The following is a 22988-nucleotide window of genomic DNA, read 5'->3' as shown; positions in this document are numbered from 1 at the left end:
TCCTTAAATATAACTAAAGAATACACAGTTCTTTTTTTTTTAAATTAGACACACACACACACACACACACACACACACACACACAGAGGGAGAAGCAGGCCCCATGCAGGGAGCCTGATGTGGGACTCGATCCTGGGTCTCCAGGATCATGCTCTGGGCTGAAGGCGACACTAAATCACTAAGCCCAAGAATACACAGTTCTTAAGGAAGAGACTCATGAAAGCAAATAAACTCAAGGTCTTTAAGAAACACTGAACCCTATAAATGGCGCTCTTTATCTCCTTTTTAATTATTTTATTTTATTTTTTAAAAAGATTTTATTTATTTATTAATAAGAGACACAGAGACAGAAGCAGAAACACAGGCAGAGGGAGAAGCAGGGAGCCTGATGTGGGACTCAATCCTGGGACTCCAGGATCAGGCCCTGGGCCGAAGGCAGGCGCTGAACCACTGAGCCACCCAGGGATCCCCTATCTCCTTTTTTTCTCCCCCCATCTCCTTTTTTAAAATAAACTGTCTTCCTCTTTCAGTCTCTCCTCAATATTCTTTTTCTTTTCTTTTTTTTTTTTTTTTAAAGATTTGTTTATTTGGAGAGAGAGAAGGAGAGAAAGCATGTGTGAGCAGGGGCAAAAAGAAGAGAATCTTCGGAATCCCCACTGAGTGTGGACCCAGGCCTGGGACTTGATCTCACTCCTGAAATCATGACCCTGAGATCATGACCTGAGCCGGAACCAAGAGCCCGTGCACAACTGACTGAGCCATCCAGGCACCCCCTCAATATTTTTTTCTAGAATGTGTTGTCAGCTGAAAAGAAAAGCACCTTTGAACAGATTAGTCATGCTGATTCATTAAAGTATAACTGGAATGTATAACTACTAAGATTTTTGAGACATGATGGATAAAGCCTATGCAGAAAAAGCTTATGTGAAATATTTCAGCTCTCACTACATAGGAAACACACAAAGGTAGCCATAATCTAGAGCTGAGCAGTTGTGAAAAAGCCACTGCTTCTCTCTTAGCAAACCTGTTTGGAATTCACAAACTCAGAACAAATGTGCAAATTCTAATCAACACTTCCTGCAATGTTCTGCAGTGTCAGCTTAAGTAACCTTCTCTTTTATAGGCTGCAAATATGCTCACAGAACATATCACATGAATAAAAAGATATTTTAACTCTGAATTTGTTGTAACAAAAATGACTCTTACTCAGAATACTAGCAAATAGAAAAATATATATATATCCCCTAATGCTTTTAGGAATTTAGGCCTTTTAAGTCTTTGCCAGATTAGTATGGGTTAACCTATTTTTTGCAATGACTGATGAGAGTTTCCCAAGAGCTCCTTATCAGTTTTTAACCTGTTTGAAAAAGTAGTTACAAGAGTAAGAAATACGTTGCTTGGCATGCTCAGTGACTAATATTCAGTTTTTAAGTCATGTTTTTTCTTGGTTTCTAAAGGTTGAGCTTTAGAAGTTAGTTCTCAGAATTTTGTTTTTATGTTTCATATGTTACTTACAGAACGGAGTGATCAAAAGAGGAAAAGAAATTCTAAATTCACAACTCTCTCTCCATTCAGGCCTCAGTCATCTTCACCAGAGAGAACATTAATATGATTAAGAAGACTAAGAAATGTTCTCTTGATTCTTTGCTTAACTAAAGCATAGATAGCATTAGAGATACCAACTTCTTTTCATTGAAAAGTAAAACAAATCAACAAACAAAAAGCAGAATGCAAAGCTCCTAAGCAACAGAATGAACCACAGGCTATCAAAAATGACCAGAAAGCCAAGCTTGCAAATTTTTTTCATGAATCAAGTAATCAAATTCAACCACAAAAGGTGTCAGGTATGTAATAAAATAGACTAACTTCAGCACATTTCTTTGTTTTATCACTTAGACATAAGGCTGCACTTAAAAAAACCACGTATTTAATGATGAGAACATGAAATTTTACAGGACTTTGTTGCAAAACTTGAAGTGTATTAGAATACTGCCACTTTGCTCTTTTGGAACATAAAATACAACTTACCAAACAATAGGCCCCATGAAAGATGGTAAGATCTGATTATGTGCTTATGAGAGCTTAAGACTTTTTTTTTTTCTTTCTTAGACTATTTTGGTATTCTTTGAGAACAAGCTGAAATTCTCTTCTTTTCTGGAGAGAGAAAGAGAGAAAGGCAAAATTTACTAATGTAAAACATAAGCTTCTTACCAGTATCAAAACAAGGAAATCAACTTGAGGTTTACTTGGAATGAGTGCATGCAGTAAGATAAAAATGCCCATTTTGGGGATCCCTGGGTGGTGCAGTGGTTTGGCGCCTACCTTTGGCCTAGGGCGCGATCCTGGAGACCCGGGATCGAATCCCACATCGGGCTCCTGGTGCATGGAGCCTGCTTCTCCCTCTGCCTATGTCTCTGCTTCTCTCTCTCTCTCTCTGTGACTATCATAAATAAATAAATAAATAAATAAATAAATAAATAAATAAATAAATAAATAAATAATTTTTTTTAAAATGCCCATTTTGGTCATCTCCACAGGCAAGCTGAGTCTGTACACTGGATATGTATACCAAATTTAACATCTGAATGTTAATGACATCTAAATGTAAAAACCTCTACAAGGTGTGAAACCTTGTTTTCTTAGTGATAGTTAATATTTATTTTTCTTATTTTTAAATTCTATTTTTTATTGAAGTATTGTTGACATATAGTATTACATAAGTTTCAGGTGTACAACATATTGATTCTACAACCCTATTTGCTATGCTTACGAGGGCAACTACCCTCTGTCACCATACAGTACTATTACAATACCATTGAGACTATATTCTCTATGCTGTACTTTTCATTCCCGTGACTTATTTACTCCATAACTGGAAACCTGTACTTCCAAATCCCCTTCACCTAGGATTTTGCCAAATCCCCCTCACCTAGGATTTTGCCTATCCTCCTACCCTTCTCGCCTCTGGCAATAACCAATTTATCTCTGCATTTATGGGTCTTTTCTGCTTTGCTTATTCATTTGTTTTGTGTTTTAGATTCCACATATAATGAAATCTTGTGGTATTTGTCTTTCTCTAACTGATTTACTTTACTTAACATCATACCCTCTAGACCCATTCATGTTGTTGTGAATGGGAAGATTTCACTCTTTTTTTAGATTTATTTGAGAGAGAGCACATGCACTTGTGAGGGAGAGAGGCAGAGAAACTCAAGGGGACTCCACGCTGAGTCAGAGCCTGATTTAGGGCTTGATCTCATAACCCTGAGATCACGATCTGACCTGAAACCAAGAGTCAGATGCTCAACTAACTACACCACCCAGGTGCCCCAAGATTTCACTCTTTTTTTTTAATGACTGAGTAATATTCCATTGCGTGTATATACCACCTCTTCTTTATCCATTCAACTACTGTTGGACACTTGGGTTGCTTCCATATCTTGGCCATTGTAAATAATGCTGCAATAAACATAAGGATGTATATATCTTCTCAAATTAGTGTTTGTTTCTTTGGATAGGTGGCCAGTAGTGGAATTACTGGATCATATGGTATTTCTATTTTTTTAAAGATTTTATTTATTTATTCATAGAGACACACAGAGAGAGAGAGAGAGAGAGAGAGAGAGGCAGAGACACAGGCAGAGGGAGAAGCAGGCTCCAGGCAGAGAGCCTGACGTGGGACTCGATCCAGGGTCTCCAGGATGACGCCCTGGGCTGCAGGCGGCGCTAAACTGCTGTGCCACCGGGGCTGCCCGGTATTTCTATTTTTTATATCAAGCAACCTCCATACTGTTTTCTACAGTGAAACCACTGTATTTACATTCCCATCAACAATGCATGAGAGTTCTCTTTTTTCCACATCCTCATCAAAACTGTTATTTTTTCTCTTTTTGATACTAGCCATTCTGACAGGTGTAAGGTGATATCTCACATTTTTTCCCCTGCATTTACCTAACGATTACTGATATTGAGCATCTTTTTATGTACCTGGTAACCATCTATATGTCTTCTTTGGGAAAAGTCTATTCAGGTCCTCTGCCATTTAAAAAAATATTTTATTTATTTGAGAGAGAGAGAGTATGCACAAGCAGGGGAGGAAGGTGGGGTGGGGAGGAAGAAAGGAAAACAAACTCTGTTGAGCAGGGAGCTGAACACGAGGCTGGATCCCTGGACTCTGAGATCATGACCTGAGCTGAAGGCAGTCACTTAATAGACTGAGCCGCTCAGGTGCCCTCGTTTGCCCATTTTTTTAGATTGATTTTGGGGTTATTTTGTTTTGGTGTTGAGCTATATAAGTTCTTTAAATACTTTGTATATAAACCCCTTATCAAAGATTTCATTTGTGAGTATCTTCTGTCATTTAGTAGGTTACCTTTTCATTTTTCTGATGGTTTCCTTACTCTGCTAAAGCTTTTTATTTTGGTGTAGTCCCCATAGTTTGTTGTTGTTATTATTGTTGTTTTTGCTTTTGTTTCCCTTGCCTAAAGAGACATCTTTAGAAGAATGTTGCTAAGGCTAATGTCAAAGAGATTACTACATATGTTTTCTTCTAGATGCTGTATGTCTTCAGATCACACATTTAGGTAGAGGCTTAACCCACTGATACACCCAGGCGCCCCTGTATCTTGTACTTGTGTTGAATTGATCCCTTTATCATTATGTAATGCCTTTCTGTCTCTTGTTAGTCTTTGTTTTAAAGTCTATTTTGAGTGACAGCTGATTTTAAAACTAGTTTGTATAAGAGGGCAAATATTCCACTGATTTTTAAAAAGGACAGATTCCAGCTGAAATATCTCATCCATTGATAACAACAAAATTAACCAATCTTCAGCCTCTTTTATATAGTTAGGAGCTACCTCAGTGGTATTTCCAATCACAGAGAATAAAATGAGCACTTGTTTGCCAAGTCATCAAAGCCACACAAACAACAAACCCTAAACAAATAGCTGATATTTGGCATCTAAGTGCCTTCTGCAAATTTAAAGGGCTTAAGCAAAGAAGGTGTAAGTATTCACTATTGCATTAAGGATGAATTTCCTGCAATCTTGAAGTCTTTATTACTGTACTTAGTTCCTAAGCCCTCTTTCACTTAGGAGCCCAGAACTTGACCTTTTTCCATAAACTTTGCAATTTTTACTTTTAAACTTGGTCAGTCCAGGAATTTGCCCCTCTCTCTTCCTTTTCTCCTTTTCTGGAAATTTGTTTGTTGTACTGACCTCAGAGTCACCTGGACCAGGATCTGCCAGGATAAGCAGTGGCCTCTAGTCTTTGGTTGTCAGCTCCTTTCTCCCCTACCCCATGTCTGCATCCCCTTCCTGGCCTCAAGGCCCCTCCCATCCTGCCACTTATGTGCTGCTCATGTGCTGTATCTCCAACAGGAGACAACTGTTGGATGCTCAGCATCCTGGAGGGTGGATAGAGTGCCTCGGTCACTCTGCCTCAGCTGGATGGTGAGCAGGGGCCCTCTCGGTGAGGCCTGCTGGAAGCAAGGTGAAGATCCTCTCTGCTTTGAAGTCCTTCCTGTCTCCCTCTAGGAAATTTCCTGTCCTCTCAGCTGACTCAGAACAAATGGGAGGTACGATCCTTTCTGAGGCACCGTCTGCCTCATACCTTCACATTCTCTGCTCCGTCCAGCAGATTGAACTTTTGTTTTCTTCTCATGGACAACGTCATACCTCCTAACTCATCGGCTTATGGTGTAAACAATCTCCCCTGAGTTCTCCAACCTCAAACTGATTTAAAACTTAAAAAAAAAAAAAAAATCCTATGTTTCCTCCTTTAAGAAACCTCTGTTATAATAAAAAGCCTACTGTTTCAGCTTTGATTTTAAAATTCCATTCCAATTTTCTCTGGAGATCTTAAAATTTTGTAGAAACTGATTGTATAATGTCAGAGAAAAATAAAAGTCACTCACTTTGAAAACTAAACAACAACAAAAATCCCCATTCAGAAATTTAGTTGTCTTGTTTGTTCTTAGCTGTTTACCTTCGTCCTGGAGGCATGAATGCTATTGATTCAGTGGGTGTAGGGGGGAGGACTGGTGGTGGGGGAGGAGAACCAAAAAGCCTGTGAGGAAGAGAAACATCTCTAAACTGTGTCCCATCATATCCATCTGGAAGTGTTTATTAGTACATATGTGATAAATGATAGTCAGGGTAATCAGGGGTGATACAAGCCCTCTAGTGGGCATTTGAAAATGAGCAGGGCATTTTCAGTTGTCACAGTGAGTTGGAATTCACTGGCATTTGGTGGGTGGAGGGCAGGGATGGTAAACAGCTTGAAAAGTGCAGGACAGTTCATAGAAAACGCCAATAGCTCCCTGCTGGAAAATACCAAAGCCATTCTTCTCTGTTGGGGCCTTTTCAGTCTCTGGCCCAACCCATGTTACTATCCAGTATGGCTCCAAGGCCCTCCGTTTAGGGATCAGGCTCCCCTGGCTTACTTCTCAGAGCCTGAATCTTTTCCTCTTCACAGTTACCTGGGGTTAGCCTGACTCCCCAGGCAGTCTTTGCCTGTCTCCAGCCTGAGCTGTTTGGAGGAGGAGCAAGGTACTCCACCAGAAGCTATTATTTTGGCCAGCATTTCTATACATAAGAAAAAAAGTAAAAGTCCTGTATTTTAGTCCTGTCGCTAACTCTAAGACTTTGGGCTAGTCATTGAGCCTCCCAGGCTGCTATGTTTTCTCATTGCAAAAATGAAGGAATTAGGCTAGAAGATCTCGGAAGGCTCTGGGTTTCTGAGGGAAAAAATTTGCATTTATTCTGATTCTGGTACATTTCACACCTCTTCCTTCACATACATCCTTTAGTCTTTTTGCTCATAATTTAGTAGTCAATGGGCTCTTTATGAAAGAAAATGGTAATAATGAAACTAGATTTTTATACTATTTTGTGGCACATGTTAGCAATACATCCTAAATTATTATTCTGCTTTCTATAAAGCATTTCCCATTTATTTTTGTTTTATTAATCCATTTAGGAAATATTTGTTAATTACCTACTGTGTGCTAGGCACTGTTCTAGATAGAACAGTGTTGAAAATATAAGAGTAAACAAAAGAAACACTGCTTTTATACTGCTCACATTCTAGATCATCAGTTCTCAAAGTGTGGTCCTCAGATCCACCCAAAATACCTCAGAGGGTCCAGGAAGTCAAAAACATTCTCTTAATAATATTATAGCCTTATCTGACTTTCCCAGTATGTTCACATTTGCACTGATCATACAAAATCAATGATGGGCTAAATTGTAAGTGCTTTAGCATGAATCAAGGCCGTTGTACCAAATTGCTAGTAGTTACTATATCCTCCACCACCACACATTTGCAGGAAAAAAAAAAAAGTTTTATTTAAGAAGTCTTTGATGAGGGCAGCCCAGATGGCTCAGTGGTTTAGCGCCACCTTCAGCCCAGGGTGTGATCCTGGAGACCTGGGATGAGTCCCACATCCAGCTCCCTGCATGGAGCCTGCTTCTCCCTCTGCCTGTGTCTCTGCCTCTCTCTCTCTCTCTCTGTGTGTCTCTCATGAATAAATAAATAAAATCTTTTTTAAAAAGTCTTTAATGAAACAGTAAAAATTAACTTTTATATTAAATTTCATCCCTTGAATACACATATTTTTAATGTTTTGTGTGACAAAAATAGGAAATATACATAAAGCACTTCTGCATACAGAACTATAATGGTTGTATTGAGGAAAAGCATATGTGATTGTTTGAATTGTATGCTGAGGTCAGCCTGGGTGGCTCAGCAGTTTAGCGCCGCTTTCAGCCCAGAGCACGATCCTGAAGACCTTAGGATCAAGTCCTGCATTGGGTTCCCTGCATGGAGCCTGCTTCTCCCTCTGCCTGTGTCTCTCCCTCTCTCTCTCTCTCCCTCTCTCTCTCTCTCTGTGTGTGTGTGTATCTCATGAATAAGTAAATAAAATCTTAAAAAAAAGAATTGTATGCTGAAGAAGCCACTTTTTAAAAAAATTTTTGTTTGAGAGAGAGAGCATGCGCGTGTACAAGCAGTGGGAGTGGCAGAGGGAAAGGGAGAAGCAGGTTCCTCAGCAAGCAGGGAGCCTGATGCAGGGCTTGATCCCAGGACCCTGGTATCATGACCTGAGCCTAAGAAAGACGCCTAAATGAATGAGCCACTCAGGTGCCCGTGAACTAGCCACTTTTAAAAATGAAACCTCATCTTGCATTGAAAGAACAAGTTAAAAACAAACTATGGTTTTTTAGACTTGAAAATTTGGCAGACATTTTTCTGAAAATGTAAAGTAAGCCTGCAACTTCTAAGAAAATAATTTACAGTATTTGTTACCAATGATAAAATTCAACTTTCAGACAAAAATTAGAATTTTGGGAAATTTGTAGCCACCATTGTCAGACTGCAAGCTTCCCAAAACATAGAGAATTTCTGATGAGATTGGTGGTATGTTAACAAATATGATATTTTAAATAAAGTGTGATGAAATGTGCCAACATTAGGAAGATCTACATAACTCAATGAACTACTTTCCAAATGCCTAAAGCATAATGTTACAAAATCATGCCTGGGTTAAAGATCTATTAAAGGGTAAGATAAACCACTAAATATATACCATATTGTAACTAGCTTTTAAGAAACTATCACTTATTGGGCACCTGGGTGGCTCAGTCAGTTAAGCATCTGACTCTTGATTTCAGCTCAGGTTATGATCTCAGGATCTTGGAATTAAGCTCCACATGGAGCACACTTGGCATGGAGTCTGCTTTTCCCTCTTCCTGTGCTCCTCCCCTGCCCCTAGACACTCTCTCTCTCTCTCTCTCTCTCTCTCTCAAATAAGTAAATAAATAAATAAATAAAATCCTTAAAAAAAACTATTACTGTTGAGTATTGTAACAAAGAAAAATATCCTCAATTATCCCAAAATGTTATTAAAATGCTCTTCACTTTTACAACAACATATCTATGTCAGGCTGGATTTTCTTTATAAACTTCAGCTTAAACAACATATTGCACTGATAGAATGGGAAACAGATATGGGGATCCAGCTATCTTTTATTAAGTTAGATATTAAAGAGACTTGAAAATATAAAACAATGCCCCTCTTCTCACTACATTTTTGTGTTTTGGAAAATATAATATTTTTAATAAAATGTTATGTATGGTAATATGTAATGAATGTATCACTGTTGTTTTAAATAAACATTTTATTTTATTTTTTAAGAGATTTTATTTATTTATTCATGAAAGACACAGAGAGAGAATGGCAGAGACATAGGCAGAGGGATAAGTAGGCTCCACAGAGAGAGCCTGATGTGGGACTTGATCCCAGGACCCCAGGATCACTCCCTGAGCTGAAGGCAGATGCCCAACCGCTGAGTCACCCAGGCATCCCAAACAAACGAGAGAGAGAGAGAGAGAGAGAGAGAGAGGAGAGAGAGAGAGAGAGGGGTGGGGGGGCAAAGACACAGGCAGAGGGAGAAGCAAGCTCCATGCAGGGAGCCCAATGTGGCAATCGATCCCAGGTCCCCAGGATCAGGCCCTGGGCTGAAGGTGGCACTAAACCACTGAGCCACCTGAGCTGCCCCCAAACAAGCATTTTAAAAACACGTTTTAACTTCTAATAAGGTAAATAAGATAGCTATGATCCACATAACAAAAGCCCTTTGGTGCCCTCAATAATTTGGGGGAGTGTAAAGGGATCCAGAGGCCAAAAAGTTGAGAATTACTGTTCTAGGAAAAGCTCTTAAGCCTAATGTGCCTTTGTATGATCATTGACATAACATCTGTGATAAAGCCACTACTAAGGGTAACTACTAATAATTAGTGAAATATTTTGTGACTTGTGCAAATATTGAATGAATGCTTGATTATCATAGTTCACTAAAGAAGGTTGTAAAGAGAGTTTGTTATAATGATATAACAAACACAGGAGAAAAGCTTTATGACATAGGATTTCACATGATTTCTTGGATATGACACCAAAAGCAAAGGCAACAAATGTGAAAAAATAGAAATTGGACTATATTCAAAATTAAAAACTCCACATCAAAAGACATTTTCAACAAAAAAGGCACCTCGCAGAATGGGAGGAAATATTTGCAAGTTATATATTTGATAAGGAATTAATATCCAGAGTATGTAGAAAACTCCTAAAACTCAATAACAAAAACCCAAAAGTACTTGGCTCAAAAATTGGCAGAGGGACGCCTGGGTGGCTCAGTGGTTGATCATCTGCTTTCAGCTCAGGTCATGATCCAGGATCCTGGGATCAAGTCCTGCCTCAGGCTTCCCGTGGGGAGCCTGCTTCTCCCTCTGCCTGTGTCTCTGACTCTCTGTGTCTCTCATGAATAAATAAAAATTAAAAAAATTAGCAAAGAACTTGAACAGACATTTCTTCAAAGAAGATATACCAATGGTCATAAGCATATCAAAAGATGCTCAACATCACTAATCCTTAGGGAAATGCAAATCAAAACGACAATGAGATATCACCTCCTACCTAGTAAGACAGCTACTATAAAAAAAGAGAAAGAGAGAAAACAAGTGCTGGTAAAGATTTAGAGAAACTGGGACCCGTGGGCATTGTTGGCAAAAATGTAAAATAGTACAGCTACTGTGCAAAACAGTATGATGGTTTCTCAAAAAATTAAACTAGAATTATCATATGATCCAGTAATTCCATTTCTAGGTGTATACCCAAAATAATTGCAAACAGGTTCTCAAGCAGATATTTGCATACCCATGTTCATAGTAGCATTACTCAAAACAGCCAAAATGTGGAAGCAACTTGTGTTTAATGACAGATGAATGGATAAACAAAATGTGATACATATATACAGTGGAATATTATTCAGTCTTAAACAGGAAGGAAATTCTGGCATATGCTACCACATGGATGAGCATGGAGGGTATTACACTAAGTAAAATAAGACAGTCACACACACACACACGCACACACAAACAGTAGAACAGCAGAGTAGAACAAAGTAGAATGGTGGTTGCCAGCAGCTAGGGGGAGAAGATGGAATGAGGAGTTACTAGACAATGTGCATAGAGTTTCAGTTTTATAAGATGAAAAGAATCATGGGGTTAGATGGAAGTGATGGTTGTGTGACACTATAAAAGTATTTAATATTGCTGAGCTGTAAACTTAAAAGATGGTTAAGATGGTAAATTTAATGTTATGTGTATTATTTTTAAAGATTTTATTTATTTATTCATGAAAGACACACAGAGAGAGGCAGAGACATAAGCAGAGGGAGAAGCAGGATTCATTCAGGGAGCCTGGTGCAGGACTCCGTGCTGGGACTCCAGGATCACGACCTGAGCCAAAGGCAGACATCTACTCAACTGCTGAGCCACCCAGGCAACCCTATGTTGTGTGTATTTTAACACAATAAAAATATTTGGAAAAAAGAGAGACAGAATGAGGTGACAAAGAACTCTCTATGTGCACATATGAAAACATAGCCACAAGGTAGCCACCTGCAAGCCAGAAAGAGACCCTTCACCAGAAATTAAATGAGATGATGCCTTGATTTTGGACTGCTAGCCTCCACAACTGTGAGAAAATAAACTTGTTCTTTAACCTCCCCACCCCAAATCAATAGCTATTGCGCTGTTATTATATCAGCCCTTTTATTATCCCCATTTTATAAAATGAGAAAGTGAAGCATGAAGAGATTGACAAATTTTCCCAAAGACCATATTTATTCCTCCTTTTCTTTCTTTCTTTTTTAAAAAATATTTTATTTATTTATTAGAAAGAGAGAGAGAGAGAGAGAGAGAGAGAGGCAGAGACACAGGCAGAGGGAGAAGCAGACTCCATGCAGGGAGCCCGACGTGGGACTCCATTCCAGGTCTCCAGGATCACGCCCTGGGCTGAAGGTGGCGCTAAACTGCTGAGGCACCGGGGCTGCCCTATTCCTCCTTTTCTTACATTGGAGAATGTCCCCAGGTTAATGAAAGTCCTTTGATAGCATTATATGTTCATTTTGGGGAAAAAAAAAATCATTGCTCCAATAATACTGAAGACTTTAAAAATATATATATATTTGTTTGTTTATTTATTTACTTATGAGAGAGAAAGTGAGAGAGCACAAGCAGGGGGAGTGGCAGAGGGAGAGGGAGAAGCAGGCTCCCTACCGGGCAGTGAGCCACATGGGGGGGTTCAGCTCAGGCTCTATGTGGGCGTGGCTCTATCCCAGGACTGTGGGATCATGATCTGATCTGAAGGCAGATACTTAACCTAAGGAGACACCCAGGCACCCAGTACTGAAGAATTTTAAACTGAAGATCTCCTGATTATGCTTCTCTAGCTCTACTATCCAACTGGAATTTTATTTACTAACTGTGGTTATCTCAATATCATCCTATGTCTGTAAGTTGCCATTTTTTTCAATTTCCATTTTTCTCTCAATGTACCTAATTGTCTGATGATTCATTTTCACTTGGTTCTTTTCTTCATCACTAACAATTTATTTCCAAATATTCTTTCTTTCTATCTTGGAAACAAAAAGCTTTTACATCTCCCTATTCCTATTCCTATGACTGTTTTTCTAGTTCAGGCTTGAATTATCTCATGCCTGAATTCTTTTTAAATTTATCTTGTAACTGATGTCAGACTAATTTTCCAGTGTTCCAGAAATATGAATTGTTTTTTTGTTTTTTTAAAAGATTTATTTACTTACGAAAGAGAGAATGGGAGGGGCAGGAGAGGGAGAGAGAATCTCAAGTAGACTCTGCACTGATCTCAAGACCCCAAGACCAGGACCTGAGCCAAAACTAAGAGTCAGTGGCTTAATTAATTGTTCTACTCAGGTACACCTGTCTTTTTCTTTAGAAAATAAATACACACACTTTCTATTACTTTCAGACTCAAGAGAGTTTCCCTCTTATTCTCCAGTTTCCCATGATTTAGACCCATTCTATACTCTTGATTTTGTCACTGCTACTCAAATAATTAGTAGTTTTCTGTAGAGACAGCTTTCTTCACTGTCTCCAGCATCCATTCTCAACTTGCTTCATCTGCTTTGCTAGTGTCTTTTCCTGGAAAAATACCATTCCCCTTATCTCAGCACATCCCAAATACTACCCATTCTTCAAGACCTGGCTCAAGTCTTATCACCTTCTGAATATCTACCCATTCATTGTAGCCATTTAAATGAACTTAAAATGCAATTTTTAGAGGAAACCACAATTAAGAATAGAAATCAGAGGATGAGGAAGATGGCAGAGTACGAGGATCCTGAGCTTATATCCTCCCACAGAAACATTGATGCTACAACTACATAAAATGCAATTCACTCTGAAAACAACCTTAAGATTGGTAGAACAGCTCTTTTACAGCTAAAAATAAAGAAAAAGCCACATCAAGAAAGGTAGCAGGGGTGGAGATGGGGTCAGGACCCACACCTCCTGGAAGTCCAGTGACCCCCAAATGAGAGGGATATCATAGATACAGAGGTCCTCCAAGAGGAGCCAGGGGATCAAACCCCAAATTGGGCACCTCCCCATCCTGGGGAATCTGCACTGGGAAGACAAGGTCCCACAGTATCTGGCTTTGAAAATCAGTAGGGCATATGTCCAGGAGACCTGGGGAGCTACAGAAAGCTGAGACTCTATTCTTATTAAAGGGCCAATACACTATATTGCTTGGTCTGAGATCTAGCACAAAGGCAGCAGTTTGAAAACTGCCTGGGTTTCATGATCCCAGGGTCCTGGGGTTGAGCCCCACATTGGACTCCCTGCTCAGCAGGCAGTCTGGTTCTCTCTCCCTTTATCCTTTCCCACACTTGTGCTTTCTCTCATTCTCTCTCTCAAATAAATAAATAAAATCCTTTTAAAAATACTGGGGTTTTTCGGGATCCCTGGGTGGCGCAGCGGTTTGGCGCCTGCCTTTGGCCCAGGGCGCGATCCTGGAGACCCGGGATCGAATCCCACATCGGGCTCTCGGTGCATGGAGCCTGCTTCTCCTTCTGCCTATGTCTCTGCCTCTCCCTCTTTCTCTCTCTGTGACTATCATAATTAAAAAATAAATAAATAAATAAATACATTAAAAAAAAAATACTGGGGTTTTATGTGAAGGAGATTTATGGACTAATTTTAAGGCTTGTGGTGAAGGGGCAGAAATCTGTGCAAACTTTCCAGGAAAGAAGTGCTGGTAGGCACCATTTTTACTACTCTTCTTCAGCTAGCTGGTCAGTTCTGACATTCTCCATTTACCTTGAGAACACCACTCACCCTGTCCTGGGTGTTTCCCTGTGAACTAGTCACATCCAAACCTGGCAGCCTCCCCTCCAAAGCAGCTCCTACCATACTACACATGGCAGACAGCTTTGGTCAGAACTGGTGTCCACCAAAAGCAATTACCCCCCTGCCATACCTAGCAAACAGCCCCGGCCAGGACCAATGGTCATCCAAAGCACTACTCGCCCTGGGCTGGAGAAGCAGACCTACCCACCAGCACAAATGCAACAGCTACAGCCAGGCTTCTCAGCCAGCCATGCCAGGAGCCAGCCCTGCTCACCAGTGCACCCACAGTAGTCACAAGTGGTCATTGCAGTCAACTGGGCTGGGGCAGCCCTGCCCACCACTGTGCTCACAGTATTCATGGCCCAGTCACAACAGGAGGGTGCACATAGCCCACAGAGGGGATACCCATGGAATCCTGGGTTCTGGTGACCTGGGGGATTGAGCTACTGGGCACAACAGAATGCCTTCTACAGAAGGCCACCACTTTCAAAACCAGTAAACATTGCTGACCAACTTAATACACAGAAAAATCACAGAGAGTCAGAGAAAATGAGGAATTGAAGGAATATGTTCCAAATGAAAGAACAAGAAAAGACTCTGAAAAACAACTAAATAAAATGGAGATAAGCAATTTATTTGATAAAGAGTTCAAAGTAATGGTCATAAAAATGCTCACTGGATTTGAGAGTAGATGAGCTCAGTGAGAAGTTCAACAGAGATAGAAAACATTAAAAAGAAACATTCAGAGATGAATAATACAATAACTGAAATGAAAAATACACTACAGAAAATCAATAGCAGATTAGAGGATGCAAAAGAATACGATCTGGACAACACAGAAGTGGAAACACTCAAGCTAAGGAGTAAAAAAATTTAAAAAGAATTTAAAATGTAGGGTAGGTTGGGGCACCTGGGTGGCTTAGTCAGTTAGGCATCTGCCTTCAGTTCAGGTCATGATTCCAGGATCCTCGGATAGAACCCCACATTGGGCTTCCTACTCAGTGGGGAGTCTGCTTCTCCCTCTGCCTCCCCCTGCTTGTGCTGATGTTCTCTCTCTTTCTTAAATATATATTTATATTTATATTTACATATGTCATATATATTTTAAAGTAGGGTGGGTTAAGGGACCTTTGGGGCAACATCATGCACAATAAGATTTGTGTTATTGGTGTAGAAAATCCTAAACACCCCACCAAAAAACTATTAGAAGTAATAAATGAATTCAATAAAATTGTAGGACACAAAATTAATATACAGAAATTAGTTATGTTTCTGTATACACTAACAAAGCAGCAGAAAAAGAAATTAAAAACTATTTACACTTGCAATTACATCAAAAAGAATTAAATACCTAGCAATAAATTTAAACAAAGAGGTAAAAGATCTGTACTCTGAAAACTAGAAGACAATGATAAAAAAAATTGAAGGCAATAAAAACAAATAGAAAGATATACATGCCATGGATTGCAATAACTAATATTGTTAAAATGTCCATACTACCACAAGCAATCTACAGATTCAGTGGAGTCCTTAATTAAATACCAATAGCATTTTTCATAGAACAAGGCAAAGAATCCTACAATTTGTATGGAACCACAAAAGACCCTGAAAAGCCAAAGCAATCTTGAGAGAGAACAAAGCTGGGGTTATCATAATCCCAGATTTCAAGATACACTACAAAACTATAATAAAGCACTATGGTACTGGCACAAAAACGGACAGAGAGATCAACAGAAACAATAGAAAGCCTAGAGCATGCACACACACACACACACACACACACACACACACACACACACAAAACACATGCAGTGGAATTACTCAGCCATGAAAAACAGTGAAATGTTGCCATTCACAACAACATGGAAAGACATAGAGAGTATTCTGCTAAGTGAAGTAAGTCAGAGAAAGACCAATACTGTGTGATTTCAATTATGTAGGGAATCTAAAAACAAAACAAACAAATGAATAAAGAAACAACAACAACAAAAAAAACAGAAGCAGACTCATAAACATAGAGAACAAACTGGTGGTTGCCAAAGGGGAAGATAATAGAGGAGGATGGGTGAAATAGGTGATGAGGATTCCAGTTATAAAATTTCAAAATTTACAGTTATGAAATCTATAAAATTCCAATTATAAAATAAGTAAATCATGGAAATAAGAAGTACAGCATAGGAAATAAAGTCAATAAAATTGTAATAACTTTTTATGGTGACAGATAATACAACTAATCATGTGAAGACACTGTAATGTATATAAATGTCAAATCACTATGTTGTATATCTGAAACAACTACAAAGTTTTCAAAATATTAAAGAAAACAACAAGAATTGAATAGAGGCTTATACTTTCTAATTTTTCATATGTTAGCTTCTTCTCCAGAAATTGTAACCCCTGCCAGGCTATTTTTCTCCCTTACAACACTTAAAAAATTGAGATATACTTCATGTGACATAAAATTCATCATTTTATTTGATTTTTTCAAAGATTTATTTATTTTATTTTTAAAGATTTATTTATTTTTAGAGAGAGAGAGCACAATCAGGAGGGGCAGAGGGAGAGGGAGAAACGTCTTAAGCAGACTCTTCCAAGTGCAGAGCCTGATGCAGGGCTCAATCTCATGACCCTGAGATCATGAGCAGAACTAAAACAAAGAGTTCGATGCTTAACCAACTCTGCCATCCAAGTGCCCTAAAATTTATTTAGTTTAGAGAAAAAGTGGTGGGGAGAGACAGAGGGAGTGAATCTTTAAGCAGACTCCCCACTGAGCATGGAGCCTGATTCATGGCTTGATCCCACAACTCATGAGATCATGACCTGAGCCAAAAAGCAAGAGTCAGATGCTTAACTGACTAAGCTACCCAGGCATCCCAAATTTACCTTTTTAAAGTATACATTTTCATGGTTTTTAGTATTTTCACTATGTTGTGGGACCATCATCACAATCTCATTTCTGAACATTTTCATCATCCCAAAAAGAAACCCTATTCCCATTAACAGTTACCCCATTATTAGGAAACTACTCATCTCCTTTTTTCTCTATTGTCTATTCTGGACATTTCATGTAAATAGAATCATACGATATGAGGAATTTCATTACTGGCTTCCTTCACTCAGTATATGTTTTCAAAGCTCATTCAAGTAGTAGCATGTATGTAGTACTTCATTCCTTTTTTGGCTGAATAATATTCCATTGTATGGCTATACTGCATCTTATTGATTCATCAGCTAAAGTACATATGGTTTGTTTCCATTTTTTGGCTATTATTAATAGTGCCATTGTGAAAATTCATGTACAAATTTTACTGTGAACATTTCAGTTCCCTCAGATACATACTAGGTGTGGAATTGTTGGGTCATATGGTAATTGTCTCTGTTTAACATTTTGAAGAACTGCTAAATGGTTTTTCAAAGAGGCACCACAATTTTGCATTCCAACTATGTATGACATATCCAATTTCTCCATATCCTCACCAACACTTGTTAAAGTGTCTTTTTAATTTTTAATTTTAATTCTAGTGTAGTTAACATACAGTGTTATATTAGTTTCAGGTTCCAAACATTGACAGAACAGTTCCATATAGTTATCAGTGTTCATTACGGTAAGTGTAGTCAATCCCCTCCAATTTTACCCATCCCCCCCACACCTACCCTTCTGAAAATCATCTGTTCACTATATTTAAGGATCTGTTTTTTGATTTGTTTTTTTCCTTTGTTCATTTGTTTTGTTTCTTAAATTCCACATGAGTGAAATCATAGGGTAATTGTCTTTCTCTGCCTTAATTTGCTTAACATTCAGCTCTCTAGGGGATCCCTAGAGGATCAGGGAGCAGTTTAGCGCCTGCCTTTGGCCCAGAGCGGGATCCTGGAGTCCTGAGTCGGGCTCCCGGCATAGAACCTGCCTCTCCCTCCTCCTGTGTCTCTGTCTCTCTCTATCATAAATCAATCAATCAATCAATCAATCTTAAAAAAAAATTCTGCTCTCTAGATCCTGCCATGTTGTTACAAATGGCAAGAATTTGTTCTTTTTATAGCTGAATAATATTCCATTGCATATATACACACCACATCTTCTTTATCCATTTATCTGTCGATGGATATTTGGGCTGCTTCCATAGTCTGGTTATTATAAATAATATGGAATAAATATAGGGGTGTATATATCCCTTTGAATGACTGTTCTGGTATTCTTTAGGTAAATACTCAGGAGTGCATTTTCTGGATCATAGGGTAGTTTCATTCTTAATTTTGAGTTTGTTACTTTTTTTTATAGCTGTCCTAGTGGGTACAAAGTAGTATCTCATTATAGTTTTGATTTGCATTTCCCTGATGAATAATGATGCTGAGCAAATTTTCTTATGCTTGTTGGTCATGTTTTTAAAGATTTTATTTATTTATTCATGAGAGACACTCAGAGAGAGGCAGAGACATAGGCAGAGGGAGAAGCAGACTCCTTGTGGGGAGCCTGATGTGGGACTCGATCCCAGGACCCCAGGATCATGACCTGAGCCAAAGGCAGATGCTCAACCACTGAGCCACCCAGGTTCCCTGCTTGTTGGTCATTTGTTTATATCTTCTTTGGATAGATGTCTACTTAGATCTTTTGCCTTTTTAAAAAATTGGGTTATTTATCTTTCTTAGCTGAGTTATAAGAGTCCTTTATATATTCTGCATATTAGATACTTATCCAATATATGATTTATAAATATTTTATCTCATTCTTGATAGTGTCCTTTGACACAAAATAGTCCAATTTGTCTATTTTTTCATTATTTTGCTTTTGGTATAATCTTTGAAAAACCATTACCTGCCCATGCCCAGATGGACTTTGTAGTGAATCCTAACACCTAAGAAAAAAAGTTATACCAATTCTCTACAATCTCTTTCAAAGTACAGAATCAGAGAGAATACTTATATCCTTCTATGAGGTCAGAACTACTCTAATACCAAAACCAGACAAAGATATCACAAGAAAAGAAAATTACAGGCTAAAATATCTCATGAGCATAGATATAAAAATTTTCAATAAGATATTAGCAAATCAAATTCAACAATGCATCAAAAAATGATATGCCACAACTAAAGTGAAATCTACTCCAGATATGCAAGGCTGATTGACTCACCTTTGAAAACCAATTAATGTAATCTATCATGTCAATAGGCTAAGAGGAAAAATCATACGATCATATCATAGATACAGCATTTGACAAAATACAACATCCATTCATGACAAAAACTCTCAGCAAACTAAGAATAAAGGGGAACACCTTCAACTTGGTTAAGAAATCTACAGAACACCTAAGCTAATGTCATATTTAATGGTGAAAAACTAGAAGCTTTCCTGCTAAGATCATGAACAAGGTAAAGATATTCTTTCTCACTACTCCTTTTCAACCTCATAATGAAAGGCCTACCTAATGCATTAAGACAAGAAAAGGAAGTAAAAGGTATACAGATTAAAGAAATAAAACTGTCTTTGTTCACAGACTATGTGATTACTTATGTAGAAAATTAGAAAGAACAGACAAAAACACCTTCTGGAATGAAAAAGCAATTATAGCAAAGCTATGGAATACAACATTAATATACAAAAGTAAATCACCTTCTTATATAACAATAATGTACAAGTACAATTTGAAATTAAATGCATTACCATTTACATCAGCATCCCCCCAAATGAAATAATTAGGCATAAATCCAACATAATATGTACAAGACCTATTTGAAGAAAACTAATCTCAGGTGAAAGAAATTTAAAAATGAAATAAATGGACAGATATTACATATTTATGGATAGAAAGGCTCAATATTATCAAGATGTCAGTTCTTCACAATTTGATGCATCGATGCAATGCAATCCCAATAAAAATCCTACTGAGGTATTTTGAGAGTAAGTATCAATGAACTGATTGTAAAGTTCATATGGAGAGTTAAGTGACTCAGAATAGCCAATACAATATTGAGGAGAAAAAGTCAAAAGACTGACATTGTCTGACATAAAGACTTGCTATAAAACTGTAGTAATCAACACAGGGTGGTATTGGCAAAATAACAAATAGATCAATGGAACAGTTTAGAGAGCTCCAAAGACTCCAATGTGGGGCTCAATCCCAGGACCCTGAGATCATGACCTGAGCTGAAACCAAGAGTCAGCTGCTTAACCAACTGAGCCACCCAGCTGCCCCCACAATGCAGTCTTAACATACAATCTAGCAATTATGCTCTTTGGTTTTATCCAAATGAGTCGAAAGCCTGTGTTGGGGCACCTGGCTGTCTCAGTCATTTAAGTGTTGGACTCTTGATTTTAGCTCAGGTCATGATCTCAGGTTCATGGAATCAAGCCTTGCATTGGGCTCCCTCCACAGTGGGGAATCTGCTTGGGATTCTCTTTTTCCCTCTCTCTCTGCCCCTCCTCCCCAATTTTCTCTCTCTCTAAAATAAATAAATCTTTTAAAAAAGGAAAAAGGAAAGCTATGTTCACACAAGAATTTGCATAGAAATGTTTATATCAGCTTTATTCATAATTGCCAAAAATTGGAAGCAACCAAGATTTCCTTTAGGAGGTGAATAAATAAACTGTGGTACATCCAGAAAATGGAATATTATTTAGTGCTAAAAAGAAATGAGTTATTAATCCATGAAAAGATATAGGGGAACTTTTGATACATATTTGTAAGTGGAAGAAGTTAATCTGAAATGGCTACATACTATATGATTCCACATACATGACATTCTGGAAAAGGCAAAACTACAGATACATTAAAAAGAAGAGTGGTTATCATAGGTTAGAGGGGGAAGAAGAGATGAATAGACAGAGCACAGAAAATTTTTTTTTTTTTTTGAGCACGGAAAATTTTTAGGGCAGTGGAGCTATTCTGTATGATATTATAATAGAAGCTACATGTCATTATACTTTTGTCAAAAGTCATAGAATGTACACTAGGAGTGGACCTTAATGTAAATATAGACTTTGGGTGATAAGATTATATTAACTCTCCATTCCCTAGGAATTATTGATGTTAACTGCTTACTGTAGTTTTTACTGTTTAGTGACTTTTTTTTTTAAAGACTTTATTCATCCATTCATGAGAGACACAGAGAGAAAGAGAGAGAGGCAGAGACACAGGCAGAGGGAGAAGCAGGCTCCATGCAGGGAGCCCGATGTGGGACTCGATCCCAGGTCTCCAGGATCACGCCCTGGGATGAAGGCAGCACTAAACCGCTGAGCCACCTGGGCTGCCCTGTTTAGTGACTTTTTGAAAAGATTTTATTTTTAAGTAATCTCTACACCCAACAGGGAGCTCAAATCCACAACCCTGAGATCAAGAGTTGCATGCTTTACTGACTAAGCCAGCCAGGCGCCCGTTTCATGACCTTCCTTGAACTAATTCTGCAGTCTATTCTCTGTTGTATGTAGCTCTTGAAGTATCTGCTACAGTGGCATAGTGATTAGCTAATGATTGGTCAGAGATTTCCTTAAATACTTGGAACCAAAAAAATGTTCCAGTGTTTGCAAAGAGCCTAGGTGTTCGTTATGGCATCCTTTCCACATTCACCAGGTACTTTACAACTCTGCCATATTCCTTCACTTCCTTTTTTTTTTTAGAGCCTCAAAGTCAGCAGGGGGTGAGAATTTAGGGCTTGCCTGGGTCTTTCCTGAGCATGCATCTGGCCTAGATTGTTAGGAGCTTTGTAAACCCTTACAAGACACTTATAGCCCAGCCTTTCTAATTAGCCTATTGTTTATTCCAGCTGTTATCTATCATAGCAGGCAGCAGCAACCCAAGACGTTATATTTTAAGTGTTTTCAACAAATGCCCTGTGGGAAGAAGCTTTAGCACTAGGCTAGTTTGGAGTTAGGCAAAATAAAGACAAACCTTTGACCCAAGATTCCAGGGAGCCACTAGACATAGTTAGAACAAATATAGTTGACCCTTGACCAACAAGGGGATTTGAGTAGTGAGCTCCCTCATTATCCCCTGATACAGCTGAAAATCCAGTTATAACTTTTGGTTTCCCAGAAACTTAAACACTAATAACCTACTGTTGATCAGAAGCCTTACAAATAACATAATCAATTAACCCATACTTTGTATATGTATTATATACTGTATTCTTACAATGAAAAGAAAATACCAAGACAATCATAACAAAAATACATTTATAGTACTGTATTTATTGAAAAAAATCTGTAAGTGGACCCATGCAGTTCCAACCCATACTATTTAAGGGTCAACTGCAACTAATTACAATTCTTTGCTTATGAAGTATGTTTTGCTCCCTTTGGTACAAGGAATGCAGGTTATTTTTACAACCACCATTGATCTGAGGAGCAGAGGATGGGGCTGGCGTACGTTAAAACACCACACATTTTACTGTTTGTTTTAAAAATCAGCCCCTTTCCCCTGAATAATTATTTGATGGTTTGCTACAGGCCTTTGACTAGTTTCCAAAGTCACAAAAAGTTGATTCTGATAATTTTTCATTTACCCATTTTTCATTTGCTTTTATAGGGGGGATGAAATTTGGAGTACTTTATTCTGCTATTTTCACTGATATCACCTTAGGTTGTTTTTAACATTGATATTGGCTAGTCTAGAGCTAAAAACACTAGGTAACTAATATATCTTTTAGATCTTTGTGAGATATAAATGATCAGGATGTTGAATTTTGTGTCCAGAAGTCAGTTCTTGGGGGTATAGCTCAGTGGTAGAGCATTTGACTGCAGAAGTCAGTTCCTTTTTTTTTTTTTTTAATTT

General features: G+C 38.3%; 1 long non-coding RNA gene across 1 annotated transcript in view; it reads right to left on the bottom strand.

The window, feature by feature from the left end:
- LOC118350833 (uncharacterized) overlaps positions 1-22988 on the bottom strand; it is a 38193-nt gene that overhangs the window by 5228 nt on the left and 9977 nt on the right. Inside the window, exon 2 of the long non-coding RNA XR_004805361.2 lies at positions 2029-2154. This is a non-coding gene — a long non-coding RNA (uncharacterized LOC118350833). The remainder of the gene's footprint in view (positions 1-2028; positions 2155-22988) is intronic.

Source organism: Canis lupus, chromosome 15 (genome assembly GCF_003254725.2).
Source record: "Canis lupus dingo isolate Sandy chromosome 15, ASM325472v2, whole genome shotgun sequence".
Lineage (NCBI taxonomy): Eukaryota > Metazoa > Chordata > Mammalia > Carnivora > Canidae > Canis > Canis lupus.
This window is presented reverse-complemented; position numbering and strand designations above follow the sequence as displayed.